The following is a 22,558-nucleotide window of genomic DNA, read 5'->3' as shown; positions in this document are numbered from 1 at the left end:
ATCCATATTCCTCATATAAATCAGTTCCAAAGGATCAGATGCCACATGGTAAGGTCTCTAGCAGCAATGGTACCATTCTTGGTACAAATTTGCTGTTGTAGTTACCATGACATTGTTAGGACACAACACTCAACCAAAAGCAGCTGAAGGCTTACAATCTCAAAGGGGAAGCTTTATCATAGCAGGAAAGCATGGTAAAGCAGAGGCTGGACATTACTCCTTGCCATAGCAGATGGCAGAAAGTAGCTTTGAGATGAGATAGATAGATAGAGAGAGAGAGAGAGAGAGAGAGAGATAATAGAGATAGATAGGTAGAGATATAGATATGTATATCAGGAAGATAATTTGAAAGGAGTAGGGAGTCCCAGCAGAAGTGAGGACAGAGAGACACAGAGGATTATAGGGGAAATTAATATGAGCAAAGTATATGACATACATGGATTAAAATGTCATCATGAAACTCATCAATTTGCACAATGAATATCTGCTAATTTTTAAAAATATTTTATTTTTATTTATTTATTAGAGAAAGGTAAAGAGGCAGGTAGAGAAAAAGAGAGAGACTGAGCATTCCAGGGCCTCTAGCCACTGCAAATGAACTCCAGATGTGTGGGCCACCTTGTGCATCTGGCTTTTATGTGGATCCTGGGGAAATAGAACCAGGGTCCTTTGGCTTTGCAAGCAAGTGCTTTAATCACTTAGCCATCTCTCCAGCCCCTCTGCCAATTTTTTTAAACAGAAAGGTATGCTACAGCAAAGTTGGTTTTCTGCAACCTGAGTCACATGCCTTTGACTTATTCCTTTATCCTAAAATTCATTGAGGGATATCTGATTCAGGTTTGAATCACTTTATATTCAAAACCAAGCCTATCTATAAGACAAGGACAATAACTGCCTATAAGTTTGTTTTGAGAATCTGAGTGAATATATATTAAGATGATAACACAGCACTTCATGAATTGCAGGTGCTTTATAAATGGTAAATGATAGTATAATTTCTTCATGATTTATAAAGCTAAAGTCTGCCCCAGAGTTGGTGGGAATTCTTCAGCTTTCCTGACTTCCTTTCTTTTATCTTTCTATGAAAAGAAGGTGGAAATAAATTATCTGGAATAATTAGTTAAGTGTTCCCCAATGGGCCATGTGTTAAAGGCATGGTTGCTAAACTACGTGTTATTGGGAAGTGGTAAAACCTTTAGGAGTTGGGACCTAGGGCTGGAGAGATTGCTTGGTGGTTAAGGAAGTTGCTTCCAAAGCCTAATGAACCAGGTCTGATTCCCCAGTAGCTGCATAAAGTGGCACATGCCATGCATGTGAAGTTCAGCTGAAGTGACTGGAAACCCTGGCACATCCATTCTCTCTCTCTCTTCTCTCTCTCTCTCTCTCTCTCTCTCTCTCTCTCTTTCTCTCTAGCTCTCTCTCTGCTTTCAAATAAGTTAATTAAATATTTGTTTAAAGAGTCTGAACCTAGTAAAAGGGAATTAAGTCACTATAGTCAATAAAGGGGATAATGGCCGTCCAACTCCTTCATCTTTTCTTGCTTCCTGGCTGCCTCCTCTGTCATAGCTCCCACCAGGATGTTCTGTCTCCTCCCAGGCCCAAGAAGCAGAGCCAAGAGACAAGGGATTGAAATCTCTAAACCAAAAGCCAAAATAAGCCTTTTCTCTATGAAATTTGATTGTCTTAGTTATTTTTCTAACAATCCCATTCCTTAGAACTGGCCAGTGCTTCCCTATAGGAAATAGCTAGTGAGAGCATCTCTCTAAAAGAGCTAATGTTCTGTGGAAATTTGTTTGTGTGGTGTGGTGTTTCAGCTTTCTCATGCGAGTCCTTGCAGATCCTGAAGTACCTTGTAGCAAGCCGTTGGAGAAAGAGCAGCTTGCTAGACATGACAGCCCCACTTCACTCTAGCGAGAGGAATTTGTTAATACCCAACTATGGTCATTGATGTGTTTATTATTAGACACTCCTGGCACCCACTGAAGCCACCACAAAGCCAAGGCTAACTTGAGATCTAGAAAAATAAACTACCAAAGTACACCGGGGAAGTTACTTTATATGCAATGGTAAAGCTACCTTGTATAAGTCTCATTTGACTTAATTAGTTGATTTGTAAATGTTCAATGCCATTGACTGGGCAGCCAGCCATAAATTCTTCCACTTAATAAAACAGCGGTCTATTAGCCCAGGAGTTCAATAAACAAGCACCAAAGTGGGGCAGTTTCTGTGGGAGCAGCCAATACTGAACAGCCAGACTCCCCTGTAGTCCCTCAATGAGGGAACAAGATTTCACTTTGGATTTATAATGCCATCTTTCACTTTGCATAAGGAATTTCTATGTGATTGAAGTATAATTTAGTTTTCTAAGTAGTAGTGAATATTTGATTGTATCCAGGTCATTGCTGAGATTTTGACTCAGAAACTACATACTCATGAAAAATTGTATTTATTTATATACTGTGTAATATACTAGCCATATACTAAATACTACAGAAGAGTTAGCTGCCTTTGATTATGCTGGAATTGATCTCTTATAAGTAAATCACAACTGAGAGGAAGCACATCAGAAGGGAATCCTTTGTGATTCTATCCAAGCTAAGGAAGCCAAAGTTGATATCTTGACATAACAGGCCTACAAGATCTGACTTATGATCACTGTGGCCTTGTATCTCATCCTTTTCTCTCTTGAACTCTGTGGTGTTTTGAATGTGAATATATGTCCCCCATAGCATCAGGGATTTGCGATGCAGGTTAAACTTCCTACCTATGTCTCCAGAAGCTCTTTTAATACAGCTGTAAGATGTGTTCAGAGCCAGTTTGGGTTCTGGATGCTCATATTTGTTGGCTGCTTGGTGGTGTCTATATGATCTATGGAAGTGAGCCAGCCTCTTCTGCCATTAGTGGTGTTTCCCCTGGATTCTGTAAGCCTAAAATAAACCCATTCATCCTAAAAACTGCTTCTGGTGGGGTGTTTGTCCCAGCAACAAAGGTAAATGTAACACACTTCATCCACACTGGTCTTTTTGTTGTCCCTGAAAAAACCCTTAAAGTACACTGCCTGCTCCTTCTCTAGCCTTATCCATGAGGTCGATCCTTTGTATCATTTCCTTTATGTCTCTGCACAAATATCAACTTAGAAAGGTGCTTTCCCACCACAGTCTGTGCAACATCAAACTGGCTCTGCAGCCATCTATCTCCTCCCTGGCTTTTATTTGTGTGTGTCATGTGGTACATTCAAACATGATATACCGTTAGTCATTTGCTTATTCGTACGTGCTCTTCCCTACTCAACGGCCAGGTTCTTAAGGGAGAAAAATCTCTTTTGTTGACCCCTGTATCTTGTAGCACTTAAACCCTACTAGCCAAGAATATAAGGCTTGTAATACTTGCTCTGAGAGGACAGAATTTACTTAAATGGGCTTGTACTTGGTTTTCAGAGAACTGCAAAAGGAACCAGCTTATTTCTGCCTACAAATAGAAGAGTTTTTAGATTTGACTATAGAAAACTAATTAATAATTACCATGTCTTGCCAGGCATGGTGGTACATGCCTTTAATCCCAGAACTTGGGAGGCAGAGATAGCAGGATCGTCGTGAGTTCCAGGCTACCCTGAGGCTACATAGTGAATGAGACTACATAGTGAATTCCAGCTCAGCCTGGGCTAGAGTGAAACCCTACCTTGGAAAAATAAAATAATTACCATGTCTTAAAAATAAATGTCAATAAACCGGGCATGGTGGCACATGCCTTTAATCCCAGCACTTGGAAGGCAGAGGTAGGATGATTGCCATGAGTTCAAGGCCACCCTGAGACTGCATAGTGAATTCCAGGTCAGCCTGAGCTAGAGTAAGACCCTACCTCAAAAAACCAAAAAATAAAATAAAATAAAATAAAAATAAATAAGTGTCAAGAGTCAGGAATAGTGGCACACACCTTTAATCCCAGCACCCGGGAAGCAGAGGTAGGACAATTGCCATGAGTTCGAGGCTAGCCTGAAACTACATAGTGAATTTCAGATCAGCCTGGGCTAGAGCAAGACCCTACCTTGAAACACCAAAATAAATAAATAAATAAATAAATGTCAAGAAATAAAGGGGAAAAGCAAAATTTCCTTTAATTCTACAAGGTGATCAAAAACTAATTTCTAGGGCTGGAGAGATGGCTTAGTGGTTAAGTGCTTGCCTATGAATCCTAAGGACCCCGGTTCAAGGCTTGATTCCCCAGGACCCACGTTAGCCAGATGCACAAGGGGGTGCACACATCTGGAGTTCATTTGCAGCAGCTGGAGGACCTGGCACACCCATTCTCTCTCTCCCCCCTCTCCCTCTCTCTCTCTCTGTCACTCTCAAATAAATAACTAAAAACAAAAAAAAACCCACTAATTCCTAGCCTGCTCATTTCCTTGAAATCTCAGAGTTCTATGAGAGCAGGTGCCTCTTTATTTGGAAATTTGTAAACGCAAGAGATGACATTTTAAAAATAATTATGCCTGGTGAATAGTAATTGTCTCTCTCTACAGAACAAAATCTGCCACCAAATGTGTCACTACTCAGAGGGCATTTTTAGATTTCCTTTTTAAAGATATAGACATATATATATCTTTATGTTTATATAAATGTATATATGATATATATATATATCTTTTTGTTTATATATCATATATACATATAGATATCATATATATATATATCAACCAGCATCCTCCCACTCTTGTTAATTCTGCCTAGATAATTCCTGTTTACACCACCAAAGTTTAATCTCTCTAAAATGACTTCTGAGGGCCCTACGGCAGGAGTCTGAAAAACCCTGATGGCTTGTATCACTTCACTCAATGGTATTTAGAGACAGCAGGGGCTGAAAGCCCAAAGTGGAAAGGAAACCTTTAGTTGCACCTCTAATTATCATGATTAAACCAAAGCTCTGACATTTGATTTGTTCCTTTTCCTTGAGAGTCTGTGTCCCACCATTCGCAACCAGCTTGCAAGGACAGCACTCTGCAGCAATGAGCAGAACTTGAGGTCCAACAAAAGCTAGTCTCCCAGCCACACGCCCACCCTGTAGCCAGACAAATTCATGCCTATCTCCCCCACACACCCGGCCATCTCAAGACCCCAAGCCCCTCTTTGGGATGTTTCAAGCACACTGAAGTCTCCCACTTGTCCATCTGCCTTGCTCACTCCCCATCACATTCACAATCCTCTCAAGGATCTTCTCCAAAGTCTTCTTGTTCACTTCCTCCAACACTTAGATACCCTGTCCATGGGCTCCTGGAGCATTTCACTATACCCTACATTAAGCTCGGCTACACTACAATGGCAATAAACACCCAAAATGCTTGTGATTAAGTAAACAAAGAACTATTTCTGCTTCGAAAATAGTTCCCAGGTAATGGGGTTTCTCGGGGACATTCATTCTCTAGGCTAACTCTGAGAACCAAGTGGACAATGGTTCTTGCAGCCAAACCACCTGGAATGTGGTGCATTGTCCTGCATAAAAGAGGGAGAGAAATGCCAACCCTGGCCATTAAGCAATGTTGCTACTTCCATATCCATAATCCATAGGCCAGAAATAGTTGTTCCAGGGATGAGGAGATAGTTGGATAAAGCACTCGCTGTGCAAGCATGAGTACTTAAATTTGGATCTCTTGAACCATGTAAAAGCCAGATTCTACAGTGTGCATCTGATATCCCAGCAGTCCTATAGCAAGATGCAGGGCAGAGACAGGAGAGTCCACCCGAAGCTTGTGGGCCAGCTAGCCAGGCAAACAGAGCGGTGGGCAATGAGCGACCCTGCCTCAAACAAGGTGGAATGCAAGGACCATTACCTGAAAGCTGTCCTCTGACCTTCACATGTGCGCATACCCACTCACATACGTTACATGAATGCACTCATATGAACACGCACACACATCAAAGAGAAAAAATAGTCATCTTAGTCCTATAAGGAGAGGTCTGTACTTAAGAGATAAGCTGAGGACATGAGTGAGAATTCTTTAATGCAAGAAATGCTACTGAGCACCAAATATTAACCAGACAGTAAACAAGACAATCATCATTTGTAGAAATAAATTAAAATTCTAAGTAAGATTCTGTGTACTCAGATCCCTTTTGAAATTTTCAGAGTGCATAATGCCACACTTTGGTTAATTCATCAGTTTAGCTGGCTTCCTAAATAAATGTGAACATTATTTGTCAAGATGCCTATAGTACTTTTTATTACATTCTTAGAAAAAGCAAGACAGGCACTCTAAGAAATGTTTCTTTGATATGTGGCATATTCATTTCTTGGGAGATTGGATGACCTCTCTGAATTTTTTGGAAGTTTCATTGGCTAACCTGATTGTCCATTGTCCAGAGACAGACTTTTTTTTTTTTTTTTCAGAGAAAAAGCAAGAGAAAGGCGGATGGAGAGGGATAGAGAATTGGCACATCGGGCCCCTGCCACTGCCACTGAAGTCCAGATGCTTGTCCCACCCAGTGGGCATGTGAAACCTTGCACTTGCCTCACTGTGCGTCTGGCTTATGTAGGATCTGAAGGGTCAAACATGGGCCCATAGGCTTTGCAGGCAAGCACCTTAATCGCTAAGCCATCTCTCCAGCCCAGAGAGAGAGAGAGACAGACTTTTTCACTGGTTACAAGATGTGAATTTGGTCTCTCTGCTACTGATGTGTGTGTGTGTGTGTGTATGTGTGTGTGTGTGTAGTACCAAACCAGGGCATTTATAGATGATCTTCCACCTTTTCAATGATATATAAAATAGTTCTTGTACATAATGGACTTCCATTTTATTTCTTTGTAAAGCATCAAGAGAGAAAAATATGAGTACTTTGAAACATCTTCTGTTTTATCCACAGTGCAGAAGTTGGGTGTTGAAATACCTCTTGGATTTTGTCTCTGTGGATTTAAAGGCATAGCACTAGTCCTCCACTGGGCATCCTCCTTCAGAGCAAGCCCGGAAATGCTTCACAGTGCATGGAGACAATTATGTCGACCAACGAAAGGGTAAATCAACTCATCTACTTGTAAATTAGTTGATTCCAGAAGATTGTCTATGCCAAACCAAGAATGAATAACACAAAAGCATGTCAATCATGAGTCTCTAGTTTGTTGTCTGAAATAAGTATTCATCTGGAAGAGGTTACAGTTTTCTAGGAAAAAATAAAATAAAATAAAAGACAGCACAGACCACAAACAACTTCCTGAGACATCAATCATGAACGTCTCCACCATTTCCTTCCCAAACTTGTTTTTACAGAAACTACTTATTTATTAAATATAGCATGAGCAAACCAGGGCCTGCTGCTCCTCAAATGAGCTCCAGATGCATGTGCCACTTTGCACATCTGGCTTTACATGGGCACTGGAAAATCAAACTGGGACCATCAGGCTTTGCAAGCAAGCACCTGTAGTGGATGAGCCAGCTCTCCAGCCTCTCCTTCCCAAACCTTTATGTAATGAGAAATGGCCTGTGTGGTGACTCATGTTGGCACCTGTACAAATGCATATGGACCAAGCCCCACTTCCCACAGTCAGTTTCCTATGGAGACAGATTGGCTGCCCGTCAGTGGTATCCATTGTTGATTACAAAGAATTAGAATGGTGCTCCCTCCCTCTCTCTCCCTCTGTCCCTTTCCTTCCTTCTTTCTCCCTCTCTCATTGTAAAACACTCTTTCTAAAAGCAACTGTATCTATGGTCAGTACTCATTCAGGAAATTTCTAAGTTGTTTATTTCTATGATGGGACTGAAACATCCAAGAAATCTGACCCATGATATGCACTGCACTTCATTATTGCCTCTGGAGTTTCTACTCTAAGGAGATCCACACCCACAGGCATCAGGTCATCATGTACACATGGGGACTAAGAGTAAAATGAATATATTTCAAATGTGAAATAAAGGGTAGAGATTTATTTCTACATATAGCAGATACTGCCTGTGCAGCATGTTCCCCTGAGATGTCTCTTCATCTTTCTAGGAGTCATTTTGGCCACTTTTCTCTAATACCACAGTGACACAAAGCTCTTTGCCATGCTATCCCGGTTAGTAATAGTGTCACTACTATGGCCATTGACTATTGACATTCAGAATTCCTAAGAAGTTAACTGATAGTCAATTCCATTCTGTTGTTCTCATTAATGCTACATTCAAAGTCAAACCTATTCTACTCTAAAATATATTTGTGTGTTAAGTTCAAAACTAATATTAAAGCTATAAAGGTAATACAAATTTACAAATATCAGATTTGTAATATATTTCATAAGATATGCAATTAGAACAAAATTTCAAAATACAAAGACTTTCAAATTATTATCAAGAATGGCAGCCAGGTGTGGTGGCGCACGCCTTTAATCCCAGCACTCGGGAGGCAGAGGTAGGAGGATTGCCATGAGTTCAAGGCCACCCTGAGACTACATAGTGAATTCCAGGTCAGCCTGGACCAGAGTGAGACCCTACCTTGAAAAACAAAACAAAACAAAACAAAAAAAGAATGGTTACAAGCCAAACACAGTGGTGAACACCTATAATCCTAGTGTTTGGTAAGGTGTTGCAGTCTGGTTCGCAGTGCTGGTAGAAATCACCCAACCAAGAGCAGCTTCTGGGAAAAAGAGATTTATTTTGGCTTACAGGCTCGAGGGGAAGCTCCACAATGGCAGGGGGAAATGATGGCATGAGCAGAGGGTGGACATCACCCTCTGGCCAACATAAGGAGGACACAGCAACAGGAGGGTGTGCCAAACACTGGCATGGGGAAACTGGCTATAAAGCCCACAAGCCCGCCCCCAACAATACACTCCCTCCAGGAGGCGTTAATTCCCAAATATCCATCAGCTGGGAACCTAGCATTCAGAACACCTAAGTTTATGGGGGACACCTGAATCAAACCACCACATAAGGTGAGGCAAGGGATCGTAATTTAACCCTGAGGTACACAGCAAAGCCCTGTCTCACAAACAAAAGATTTCAACATCATCTATGCTAGTGAGAAGTGGTTTCTGCTGTGCTCACTGGTGCATCTGCGGCACTTGCATAAAGCTCATGACAAGACACTCATTATATTTCTGTTAATGAGTCATAAACAAATCATGGATTTTTACTAGCTTACTAGTTTACTTTTTTATTTTAGTTTTTTGAGGTAGGGTCTCAATCTAGCCCAGGCTGACCTAGAATTCACAATGTAATCTCAGGCTGGCCTCAGACTCATAGCGATCCTGCTACCTCTGCCTCCTGAGTACTGTGATTAAAGGTGTGCACCACCACGCCCAGATAAATTTTAATGACTTTTTGATAAGAAAGATAATTCTCTAATGATGTTAGCAGATAGACCAGTAGTCACCTCTGGGAATGGGGTGTAGGTTGGGAAAGGATGCTTTCATTAGATCCTGGAGGCATTGGTATAGTTAGTGGTTATGTGAGTAAACATATATGTGTATATGTTTGTGTTTAAAATTAAAAATTTGACCAAAATTAATGTTAAGTTTTTACTTTACTTTCCTGTTTCCATTACATCTCCAATTAAAATAATTTAAAAGTAGAGAAATACAGAATAACTTAGGTTGTGATCTATGTGAAAAATCTGTTTTCTCCACCCAGAGAACTCTTTATTACTGTGGCATTTAGGGACCTCTTATCCAAGGGCCTGATCATCTGCCCATACTGATTCCCACCGACTGTTGCTTAAGTGATTAAGAATTCTTCGGGGGGAAGGGGAGGGAGGGAATTACCATGGGATATTTTTTTATAATCATGGAAAATGCTAATAAAAATTTTTAAAAAAAGAAGAATTCTCAGCAGGGTTTTTTACTATTATTATTTTTCAGGAAAAACAACTTGAAAAACAAACTAAAATCCTAAAGGAACACGGCATGGTCACACAAAGTCTTGGACACATTTAGATATTCTACGATGACAAAGCAATGTAAAGTTCCTCAGTGTCCTGAGTCCTTGGAGTCCTCAGTCATCCAACTGCGGGAACAACAAAGTTAACGTGGCCTGGGTTTCTTCGTTCATATTGATGGCAACGTCTCTACCTGTGGAGCCTCTGACAAGCTTCAGAACACGGCCACCAGCGAGTGTCAAGCCGTCCAATGACCTTGCACTGGCCAGGGAGCCCTTCACCTGCACTTCCTCTCCTGCTTAACAAACACAGGTGTAAGCTTGAGCCAGCTTCATCGTCCCATGTTTCAGCCAAAGACGAGCTTTACACACACTACCAGTGCTTCTGCCATCTCCAGTTTGATCAAGAAATCTAATTAGACAGAAGTATTTTCCTGTAACTTATTGTCTGCACAAAATGGTTTCTTGTTCACGTTCCAGTTCAGTAATGGAAATGGCACTTGTTATGGGTGATGGAATTTCAACGACTATTAGACAGAAATAAAGAATCTGATTCTTAGTTGCATTGCACTAAATTGAGTATACCTCACTGGCTCTCAATGTATATTAACAAATGGCTTTAAAGTTATTAAAATTTATTAATTTCTCCATAGCCCCAGAGTTAATGTACCAACACTAACTAAGCAGTTCATTTCCATTTAAGTGTCTATATTACATAAAATTTTCTGAAAGTTTATTATTAGGCTACCTTGATGTTGTAAGTTAAATATTAATGTTTTTAGAAAAGAGTGAGACCAGGACTCAAAACAAAGCCCAGTACTTAGCTTGGAGCTTGCTCCGCCGTCATGAAGGGTCTGAAAGCATAAGACATATCACGCCCAAGACCGCTGCTCTGCACTCATCAGCTCACAGGATAGGCCGGGCTGCTTTAGAGGAATCATGAGATCAAGATATTGTCTCGTCCTCGTGCTGAAATTTCCTGTTATTGATTGCCAGACAAAAGATATGTATTATTTTTTCCTCGCTGACCATTCTTTTAGAAAATCGGGCCATCCGTAGCTTGGAGGAGCCAGCCTACCCATCACAGGTCCTGGGGCCGGGAAGGCTGTGCCATGCTAGATTGACATAAGAAACCTCCTGGGCATGCTTGTGGGGGCTGGAACGAGAGAAAGATTTTTTTTTTCCTAGGTCATGCAAACTTATACCTGCTTTTCATATAAAAGCCAAATAATGGGCAAGGTTATAGAGATTAGAAGCTAGGAGGCTGGCTAAGAAAGCAGGTTCACCGCAATGTGAAAAATCGGAATGAGTTAAGCTTTGACTCAGAAAGGAAGGCGTCTTTGTTTCTGCACCAGCTGTACATACCAGTTATATGAATGTGTATGTGTGTGAAAGAGAGAGAGAGAAGGAGGAGGAGGAAGAGGAAGGAGAAAAAGAGGAGGAGGAAAAGAAGAAATAAACACGAAGAGTCTCTTTCAATGATATAAAGCATGTATCCTGTATCATGTATCCTGTTGTCTTTTAAATGAGTTCTCCTTTGGAACTTTTCAAGTTACTTCTATAAATATTTTACTTCCTTTTTTTTAGGAATTACATTTGTTCTTTATTCTTAATGAGATCCTGTGCAAAGACTGGATATCATAAGCCAGTGTTTTTCAGTGAGGTTCTTACAGCATTTTCAACTGACCAAGGCCTCATTATGCAGAGCCATCACTTAGACTCCATCTCTGGTCCCCAGGCACTAAGTGACAGAGAACCTCTCAGTCATTGTGACAATCAAAAGCAAATGCTTCACATTTCCAAATGCCCCGTGACTGGAGGGAATACTGCCTGTGGTTAAACACTACTGATCTAGATATCAGTAAATTTGTTTCTATTAATTGCAATGAATTAATTCCTGATGAAGACGGAAACTCATAAATAAGAATATCAAATTACTTAAATTGTTCCCTAAAGCACTCAAGTCAAATATATATGTTATCATGACTGTGTTTGTCTTCTGCTGTATGATGATTGAAAATGCAACATAAGATACCATCCTTCCAGCACAAACTTGCACAAACTTCTGCAACTGAAAATGAGTAAAGACAGCTAAAATCAATAGGCCAACATTAGTCATCCTTCTATGAAAGGTATGTGATGGACAATAAGAAGAAAATGGTTCTCAGCCTGAAATAAGGATAAAGAGATAATGTAATGAAAGGGCATGGTCTCAAAGACAAGAGCAGAGCGAACACATGTAAATGAACAAGGCTCCCAACAAGGCGAAGAGCAGAATGAATCGTCAACATTTTGAGCACTCATCTTGCTAGGTACAAGCCAGAGGATGTGTAGTTCTCATTGAAATAAAGACAAGTACTTCTTTATACAATGCAGTTATAGAAATCTGTGGTTCAGAAAAAGTGTATCTGTGTGTGTGTGTGTGTGTGTGTGTGTGTGTGTGTGTGTGTGTGTGTGGTGATGTTGGAATTGAACCACAGGGCTTTCTGCACTATTTGCACTCTACTACTGAGCTTTATGGCTGTGCAAATGCATCAGCTTCTCGGAGAGGCCACAGACCACTCCACTTTGCACACCCTTCTCCCATTGCTCTTCTCCACAGCTCTTATCACCATTCAATACACCATATGATCACTCCTTTGTTATTTCTCTGGATGTGCAGGAGCAAGGCAGTGTCACCTTCACTTTGAGAAGGCAGGGACAGCTTGTTCAGTTATTTTTCCTCAGTGCCAAGAATAATACCTGAAAATATAAGCACTTAATAAATATTTATTGAATGAATAAATGAATGAACAAATATATTTAAGAATAGTTCAAAGAGATAAATATATCAGTAGTTACAGGTCACTGATATTTAGCGTGGCCCACTAATTCTTGGAGGCTGACAACATGGAGAACAGATATAATTGCACCATCCTTTTCCATAATTGTACACCCAGTCTATGTTACTACAGGAAAGACTGAACACAGGTCTCTCTACCACCTGAGTCATAGGAGAAGCTTATTGAGCAGTGCTGCCTCCACCTGGTCACTTCTGGTTATACAGAGGAGGGTGAAGGCATTCCTGCATTCAAACATTTCCTTCCCACCACTGGAGAAGCAGAGACAGGCAGATTGCAGTAAGTCTAAGACCAGCTTGACCTACATAATGATACCTTGTCTTAAGTATGACTTATTGGACTTAAAATAATGTCTTCAAAGTTCACTTATGTCATAACATATATCAGAATTTCATTGTTTGTTTTAAGGCGAACCATATTCAAACACACACACACATACACACACTTGGTTTATCCCTTCTGGTGCTGATGGACACAGGTGTGTCTATCTTTTGGCTACTGTGACTAATGCTGACATGAATGCAATTATAACATTTTCTTCTTGGGCTGGAAGGATGGCTTAGCAGTTAAGGCATTTGCCTACAAAGCCAAAGGACCCAGGTTCTATTCCCCAGGACCCATGTTAGCCAGATACACAAGGGGATGCTCGCATCTAGAGTTTGTCTGCAGTGCCTGGAGGCCCTGGCACACCCATTCTCTCTCTCTCATTCTCTCTCTCTCTTTCTCACTCTCTCTGTCTTTCTCTGTCAAATAAATAAATAAATAAAAATAAAATATTAATTTTTTTTCTCTTGGGGCTGGAGAGATTGCTTATGGTTAAGGTACTTGCCAGCAAAGCCAAAGGACCCAAGTTTGATTCCCCAGTACCCAGATAAAGCCAGATACAATGTGGTGCATGTGTCTGGAGTTCATTTGCAGTGGTTAAAGGCCCTGGTATGCCCATTCTCAATCTCTCTCTCTTTCTTCTCAAATAAATAAATAAAATATTTAAAAATTTCTCCTTGAGTTCCCACCTTCATTTATTTTGGGCATGTATCCTCTAATCCTTAGGTTTAATGCAGACAATATAGATTACCAGTCCGAACTTATGCTGAGCTTCATTGGCAAGAAATGATCGCTCAGGCTCTGAAGTTGGAGCCAATCCTTCTCATTCAAGTTCATGATATTTCCCTCATATGGTGTGTTAATATTAGCTCCATCAACATATAAACCCCAAGTCTAAATGGCTTAACTAACATAGTAAAGGTTCTGTCTTCCATAGTGTTGGCTGAACTGGGTTGGGGAATGGTATAGATGAAGTCTAGGGCTAAGACATGCAATATAAAATTTCTCAGCATTTTTGACAACTGTGTGTCTCTGTATTAACCTCTGGCCATTGACAAAAAAAAAAAAAAAAAACTGCTATGATCAAGGCTGAAAGCAGTGCTAATCTATCAGTATAAACATGAATACTTAGAAGGCAGTTTGACAACCTATTTAGTTTAACAACAGTAGTATGATCCTTCCTAGGGCCTATGACCTCCTTAGCCATAGGCTTTGACTAGGTTTACAATGCAAGTATGAATAATTCCCACCTGTGGAGCAGGCCTCGAATCCAGTCAGAGAGTAGTCAATTGCCCCATCACATTGCACCGATGGGCATATCCTGCCTAACATGTCACTATAATAGAATACAAGGTCCATGTTGGGTCAGATCATTAATGCCTTTTCTCTCCCAATAGCCTATCTAGTACCTTCTTGCACTATAAAACAGGGATGAAGCTTCCAGCTCAATTCCAGCTTCATTTTTCTATACCCTACAACCAACGCATGTTCAGTCTCCAGACTCTTCAGCAATCAGAACTTACTACAAAGTTTTGGTGGACAACCAAGAGCAAAGACAATAAATAGCCTGTCTTGTTTTAGAAGCCTCCGTAGCCTCCCTGACCAATAACTTGTTTGGAGCTATCTAAACCCTGGCACCATTATCTTCATTTAATAACCTATCATCCACTCATGCAAGCTACCTTCATTCAAATCCTTTTTTAAGCCATATTGTTAATTAGCTCACCAGGCAGTAGTTTTACGTGTGTTTTTTTTCATACATCTCTAGTTTTGGTTAACCCTTTCCCCACATTTTCCTCTACCCTATCCCTCTGCCTTAAATCTTCCCTCTCCCCCACATTTCACCTGATGATGGGACAGAATGCTGCGGAACACAGTCTTTTGAACATGACAGGTTGTTACACTCATGAACACACAAAAGCTGTGATTGAGCCTGACACCATCTGTCATGGGTGAGGGAGAAGCTCAGAAGAACTCACTCCTCCCAGATTAGCTATTGGCAGCACAGGGAGGTTTTGGTTCCTTTGTTTTGTTTGAGAATTTTTAATTGGGCTTAGGGCACAAGAAGCTAAAGTAGTGCTGAATCACAGCCTCACCCTTACTAATATGCAGCAGCCTTAGAAACATTCACCATCTATTACCTCGTAATGCTCATTCAACAGATCTTCATAGAGCATCTGAATATGCCAAGAGCTGTTCTAGACTCTTAGAATACAACCTCAACCAACACAGATAAGCACCCCATCTTCCTAAACAGTCATTTATTCAAGAAAGTTTGAAATAGGATTTTAGATGCTCTGTGTTGATTTGACCCATTTTTGTTTAGTGCATAATTTTGGGACAGTGTAGAAAGCCTTCTTTTTGCCTTCTGGCACTTAGAAATCATCACTTAAAACTTTCATCATTGCTTTCACTCATACTATTTAAAGCATTTTATTTACATCATAAATCAATATTAAGAGATTTCCTGATGTTAACGTATTCTGCTAAGAAGCATGAGGGGACATAAACAAGCCTACCATGTGCATGTAAACATGTCCTGTGGTGAATTCTAACTCACACTACAGTTTCAAAGGAAAATACAACCTTCTTGTTGTTACAATGTTTGTATAACTTGGTATTGTCTACCACATCTCCACAGTACACAGACTGCTCTCTGCTTTTTGCTAAGTAAAAGTTTCTTGAAGTTTTTACATGTGCTGCATTTTTAAACCAAAATGGATACAGAGAGCAAATGATAGTCACTCTGGCACAAAAACATTATTTAATCTTGGTCATGAGAATCATTGTCCTAAAACCATAAAGACCCATAGGTCACCACAACCGCAGAGGCAGGAATGGAATGCATCTGCCTGCCAGTTTGGTTATGAGAGACCATACAGTGTTCTGTCTGTTTAGATCCCTCATTGAAGACTTGTGTCCAGTGTCAATGCAGAAGGAGGTAATGACTTTATCACTTTTCAATTGAGAATTTTCATACATGAGTACACTGTAATTTGGTCATAATACTTTCTCATTATCTTCTTTATCTCCTCTCTCCCACCTCCTCCAATGAGCCCCTTTTCTATTTTGATATCTTTTGCTCCTCCTCCACGATCAGTCAAAATGTTCTTCATTCATGAGCTAATTTATCTTGACACACACAGTGCAAGTCCAAGTGACTTCAAGAATAATGCTAGACTTATGCTAGAAGTGGTGCAATTTGTGCGAAAACTACTGTAGACTGTCCATATTCTACAATCTCTATTTTCATATATCTGGTATAATCTTCAACTTTTTTCATCCTAATTTTTTTTTTTTAATTTGAGAGTGACAGACACAGAGAGAAAGACAGATAGAGGGAGAGAGAGAGAATGGGCGCGCCAGGGCTTCCAGCCTCTGCAAACGAACTCCAGACGCGTGCGCCCCCTTGTGCATCTGGCTAACGTGGGACCTGGGGAACCGAGCCTCGGACCAGGGTCCTTAGGCTTCACAGGCAAGCGCTTAACCGCTAAGCCATCTCTCCAGCCCTTTCATCCTAATTTTAATAAAAATGGGTCCAGAAAACTTATATATACTTCTGAGATTTTTCTAAAACCCAGCATCTGAGATTATTTTGATGAATTAGGTATAGATAACTCAAAAACATATGGAAATCACTGAGGCATATCACAATCGAACCCAAAGAAGGTAGACACTTGACCACACCCTATAGTAACTGAGAGCCTCCACGCTGCTGAAAGAAGTATAGCAATGAGAAGACCATTAAATTGCTTCTTGTAGCTTCCTCTCTCTTTGCTTTCTCCCTCTCTCCCTCCCTCTCTCATCTTTCAAGCTGCCTGCAACATATCTGGACTATTCCTATCAAGAACTAAGATTTCCCAGAGGCCTTATGTTCACCTAGGAACAAAGAGCAAAAGTCACGCTGTGTTCCGTGTTCTCAAGCACGTGGAGCCTTCTCTAGCGCTTCACCCAGGGCCAGCTTGCCGCTCGTGGGAGAAATGGATGCAGGTGGGGGGTGGCAGGCCAGCTCCATCATTTGAAAAACTTGATACAAAATCAAACTGTGGGTCCCTAAGCCAGTAAGTATGAAGAACTTCAAGATGGAGCCACAGAACAATCAAGGAGGCCAGAGGAGGGTAACCTAGCAAGCCAGCCTGGAGATTCATTTGGGTATTTTCTCCCTCAAAGTCTTTTATGGCAAGTATAAGCAAGACAATGGCTGAATCATAGAGGGGAAAGCAAATTGAAAATGGAGAATGACTCATGTGAGTTACGGATTTGGGTTTCATAAGAGCAGCCACGTAACATCAAGGCATCAAGGGATTAGATGAGAGAGCAACAAAGATTCCAGAAGGTGTCACACAGCAGGGATGCAAAGGGCTGAGTTCTGATGAAAAACAGGTAAGCTGTTCAGGAAAGCCAGGAGGCTACAGTTCTTAAGACCATTTGCTGCTTCCTAGGGGCCTCAGAGGAATGCCACTCATGCAAATGAAAGCATGCTCTTTAAACCTGGTGGTGCTGCCGATAATAAGGCAAGGAAGGCGGTGAAGGAATGCTGAATAGCTCTGGGATAGTGAATATGTGAGCAAGTTTCTGCTTTTGCAAGTGTTAATTTTACCACATACTTTATTCAAGTCCTTCCTGATAAAGACTTCCAGTTCTCATTCAGTCTTCACAGATGAGGAGACACGCAAAGCCCAGCTCCCGCGCAGGGAAGTCACTTTCCACCAGCTCTTTCAAAATGCATCTTCCAGAGCCGTGAGTCTTAATGCAAGCATTGCCCCTAGGCATTTAGCTCTAAATATTCTGGGCATGGCCCACTTTTCTGTATCTATTTTTAGAAAAAAACAAATATATTCTTCCTGGTTATAAAAATGTGAGCAGTAACATAGAATTCAAAATTTAAATATCTGGATTATTCCAATTGTGTCTTTGTGATGAGCCTGTGTTACCTTTCCAATTCTTTTCTACGAGGTTTGTCGCACTGTATCATGAAGAGCACATTATACATTCAGTACTTATCAAGGTTCCTCACTAGTGTTTGTTTGCCAATAGAGTCTCCTAAGACTTGTTGTTTAGAAAAGAAAAACTCAGATAATATAGAATTGTTTTACAGTCTGTTTTTTTTTTGTTGTTGTTGTTGTTGTTGTTTTTGTTTTTGTTTTTTGTTTTTTTTTTTTTGAGGCAAGACCAACAGAGTGGCCTTTTTTATGAAGAGAGAGAGAGAGAGAATTGGCATGCTAGGGCCTCCAGCCACTGTAACCAAATTCCAGATGCATGTGCCACCTTGTGAATATATGCAACTGTAAGGTTTGGAAGTGACAAAGACCACACAAACCACTCGGAGGCAGAGATGAAAGCTTTTATTCAGGAAAAGCACAAGCTGCCAGGGCTGACTCACAAGAGAGGAGCACAGCCACCCTGAGTTTTCAGGTTGGGGCCTTTATAGGGCTTGTTCAGCTGGGGAAGGTGAGGAAGGAAAAAGAACTCACTTGTTTAGTTGAATAGAAAGGTTCCTTTAGGGGAGATCATTACATTAACCATTTAAAATAGCTAGGGTCTGACACCAGAACAGTGACCATGTGACTTAGGAAATAAGGGGTCAGGAAACCATGACCTGGGGCATTGTTAGGGAAGGAGGGAATAAGGACCAGGTGGTTTCTTGAGGAATGTGGATAATCCACTTGCCTATGCCTCTGTCACCATTCTGCTGACCTTGGCGACTCCATCTTGGGAGCCCATCTAACATAACAGTGACCATATGCATCACCTTGTGCGGGTCTGGCTTATGTGGGCACTGGGATGTTGAACATGGGTCGTTAGGCTTTGCAGACAAGAGCCTTAACCACTAAGTCATCTCTCCAGTCCCTTTTATATTCTTTTTTTAAATTTTATTAATTTTTTTATTTATTTAAGATAGGGAAAGAGGGAGTGTGTGTGTGTGTGTGTGTGTGTGTGTGTGTGTATAAGAGAGAGAGAGAGAAAGAGAGAGAGAGAGAATGGTCATGCCAGGGATTCCAACCACTGCAAACGAACTCCAGATGCATACGCCACCTTGGGCATCTGGCATATGTGGGCACTGGGGAATCAAATCGAGGTCCTTTGGCTTTGCAGGCAAGCACTTAACCACTAAGACATCTGTCCAGTCCCCTTTTAAATTCCTTAAACATGGTTTTCTCTCATTTAAAATAAAATGATTTCTTTTGGTTAGTTAGCACGAGATGTGTTATTAAGCATTCAATTGTGCCGCGTGCTTTTGTCTTATTTGTTGTAATCGAAGCACCTATGTTTATGCCTAGATCAAAAATCTATCAAAAATAGGAAACATCCACCTCTGGACAGGGAGGACCAATACCCCAAATTTGTCCTGTGACCTCTACACATGCACCATGGCAACACACATGCAGACATATGTACACACATGTGCACACTCATGCACATGCACCAAAACCAAAAATTAGCAACCAGTGATTTAAATATTAGTGGATAATCATTGTCAATCAACAAATTAGAAAATATTCAATACCAAAGACCTTGCTTCAGAAAACAATCAATTCAATGCCCTTTATAAACGCTCAATAAGCATAAAGAGCACAGCCCTGAGGATCTAAGCAACAACTGAATTTGCCCCCACCCCATAGGCCCAAGCCCTATCAGCTAAATGAAGTACCAGAATAAAAGTGGTCTGTCCTGGCAGCATGGGCCAGGTGACTTAATAATTCTTTCATGTCAAATCCATGTGATTTAATAAATAGCAGGGCAGTGTGTGACATCACAAGACTTTATTCCCTTCACAGGCTCCACTAGGGGACACTTCCTAGCAGCCTGGAAAGTATTTCAAACAACATAATCTACACTTGTCGGATTGAGGGAGCCAAAGAGCACCTAAGGACACATTTATTTTCCTGCTTTTCTTCTCTGGAGATTTTTTCGATTCCTTGCAAATTTTCAAGATTAGGTAGTCGATGATGGATCTCTGAGTAACAACAATGAATCAGGCGAGTCTGACTGACAGAAACCACAGAGGTTTTGGATTTAGACAGAAACCATCCTAAAGCAAGCCGATGTGTGGGTAACGAGGGTGCAGATGAACTTCTTCAGAGGAGAAACTGGAACTTGAAGTTCGATTTGAGGTTGATTCATATTTGTTTGTATTTTAATGCACCTGGGCAATAGAAATGGAATTACCCTTACCACTAAATCCATCACATTGGGAACTTACGTTTACAGATGTGGAGGTATGTGTGAGCATGTGTATATGTGTTTACGCATGTCTGACCTTTGGGAAGAGAAGGCTGTAAATTAGGGTGAGAGAGGCTAGCAACACATGGACCTATAGACAAGAAGATAAAAAGTCTGAATGCTTCCAGGCGGCTGCACCAATCTGCTGCCGATCTAGGTTCTACCCGCCCATGTTCAGGGAAAGCTGGGGAGATGGCTCAGCAATTACAGGCACTTGCTTGCAAATCCTCCTGGCCTGGGTTCAATTCTCAAGCCTCCCTCATCAAAGAGGCACAAGTGTCAGTGCTCATTTGCAATAGCATGTGACCTTGTGTTGAAACAAAAGATTTCTCAGCCAGGGTACAGAAACAAATCAACAAGCAGAAATTCGATAATTTTATTTTATAAATAAAAATATTTTAAATTTTCTCTTTGAAAGACTTTATTAAAAATACAGACAAGTCATATGTTGGGAGTCATAAGACATACATTCAATGAAGGACTTTTGTCAGAATACCTATGACATTTACAATTTAGTAAGAAAAAAATAAAAGCAACCAGTAAGAGACAAAAGGGCAAAAAATATGAAAAAAATAAATGACAGTCATAAAAATTGCCAAAAGCTTACATTAAAATATTCAACATCAGTATTTAACAGGGAAATTTAAAATTAAAGTCACAATAAGAGCCTAAAACTTAGTGACTAATACATAAAAGATAAAAAGATTGATCATATTTTCATTGGTGAAGTTGAAGAAAATATAGACTCTTTATTCTGCCCCATTATGATTCCTTAAGAAAACATGTTAGCAATTTTTAAGAAAACTCTTATTTTGGTGAGGGATAGAGAGAGAGCGAAATAGAGAATTGGCACACGAGGGTGTCTAGCTACAGCACTCAACCGTCAGACTCATGTGCCACCTTGTGTGCATGTGTGACCTTGTGTGTCTGGCTTTTGTGGGTCCTGGGAGTTCAAGACCACTCAAGGCTACTGCAGAAGTTACCTTCTTGTTGCTGGAGTAAAACACTAGACCGGAAGCCGCTTACAGAAGGAAAGAGTTTACTTCCAGCTTACCGTTTGGAGGGGAAATTTCATCGAGGTGTGGAAAGCGTGACAGGCAGCTGTGCATCACATCAACAAGGAGGAAGCAGCAAGAGTGGCAGCTGGCACTGACAAGGGAACTACACTATCCGCACCATCAAGTCCCCCGGCCACCCTCCAGTGACGCTCCTTCATCGGCACTCCTCCTCCCAAAGGCTGCACCTGCTGGGAGGCAAAATCACAAACACACGAGGCTATGGGGCCATTTTACATTAAGACTGCCACAGCTACATAGTAAGACCTGACTGAAGAAAAATTAAACTAAAATAAACTAATAAAATAAAATGAATAAGATCTGGCAATTTTGAAAATTTTATTAAAATAAACACTGACAATAATGACAATATAACCAAGACCTACTTTTATTTTTCTAAGGCAGCCCATCTCACTCTAGCCCATGATGACCTGGAACTCACGCTGTAGCTTAGGCTGATCTGCCTACCTCAGCCTCCTGAGCGCTAGGATTAAAGGCATGTGCCACCATGCCTGGCTAAGACCTACTCCTTATCAACCAACAGTGAAATGACATCAAAGCCAAAACCCAAAAGATATACAACATATGTAAGTGACAAAACTTAGTGACCGGCATTATTAACAGACAACTAATAGAAACCTAAACAAAAGATTTGAATAGACATGTAGTAGTCTGAATCACATGTCCCTCATAAACTTGTGTAGTTCAGGGTGTATTCCCCAGCTGGTGACAATTTGGGAGGCGGAACTTTGCTGAAGGAAGTATTGTTGGGTTTGAGTCAGAGATGTTATAGCTCCCCTTCTCAGACCTTTGGTTCACTCTCTTGCTGCTACTTGCCACATGCTGTGGCACATTATAATGCCCATCCTCTGCTCATGCCATGCTTTCCCCTGCCATCATGAAGCTTCCCCTTGAGACTGTAAGCCAAATAAACCTTTTCCTCCCATCAGCTGCTTTTGATCAGGTGTTTTCTCCCAGCAAAGCAAAGGTAACTACAAGAAGACATTTCCCAAAAATGAAAACACAAGTGGACAATATGATGAAAATTATGACAAGATACTCTCATATGTGGATCCTAGCTACAAATAACTGGACTTCTGGGTAAGGAGGAAGAAAATCAGTAGCATAGGCAAGTAAGCTAGAAAGGAGATATAAAAGGAATAGAAAAGGCAAGAGGGGGGACCTAATGGAATGGTATTGTATATAGGTAAGTAGAAGAACAGATTAATGGGGGTGAAGAGGCCTAAGTGAGGTCAGGGAAAGAGACTGACTAAAGGAAA

This window comes from Jaculus jaculus, chromosome 15 (assembly GCF_020740685.1).
Source record: "Jaculus jaculus isolate mJacJac1 chromosome 15, mJacJac1.mat.Y.cur, whole genome shotgun sequence".
NCBI classification, from domain to species: Eukaryota; Metazoa; Chordata; class Mammalia; order Rodentia; family Dipodidae; genus Jaculus; species Jaculus jaculus.
Note: the sequence above shows the minus strand (reverse complement) of the source record.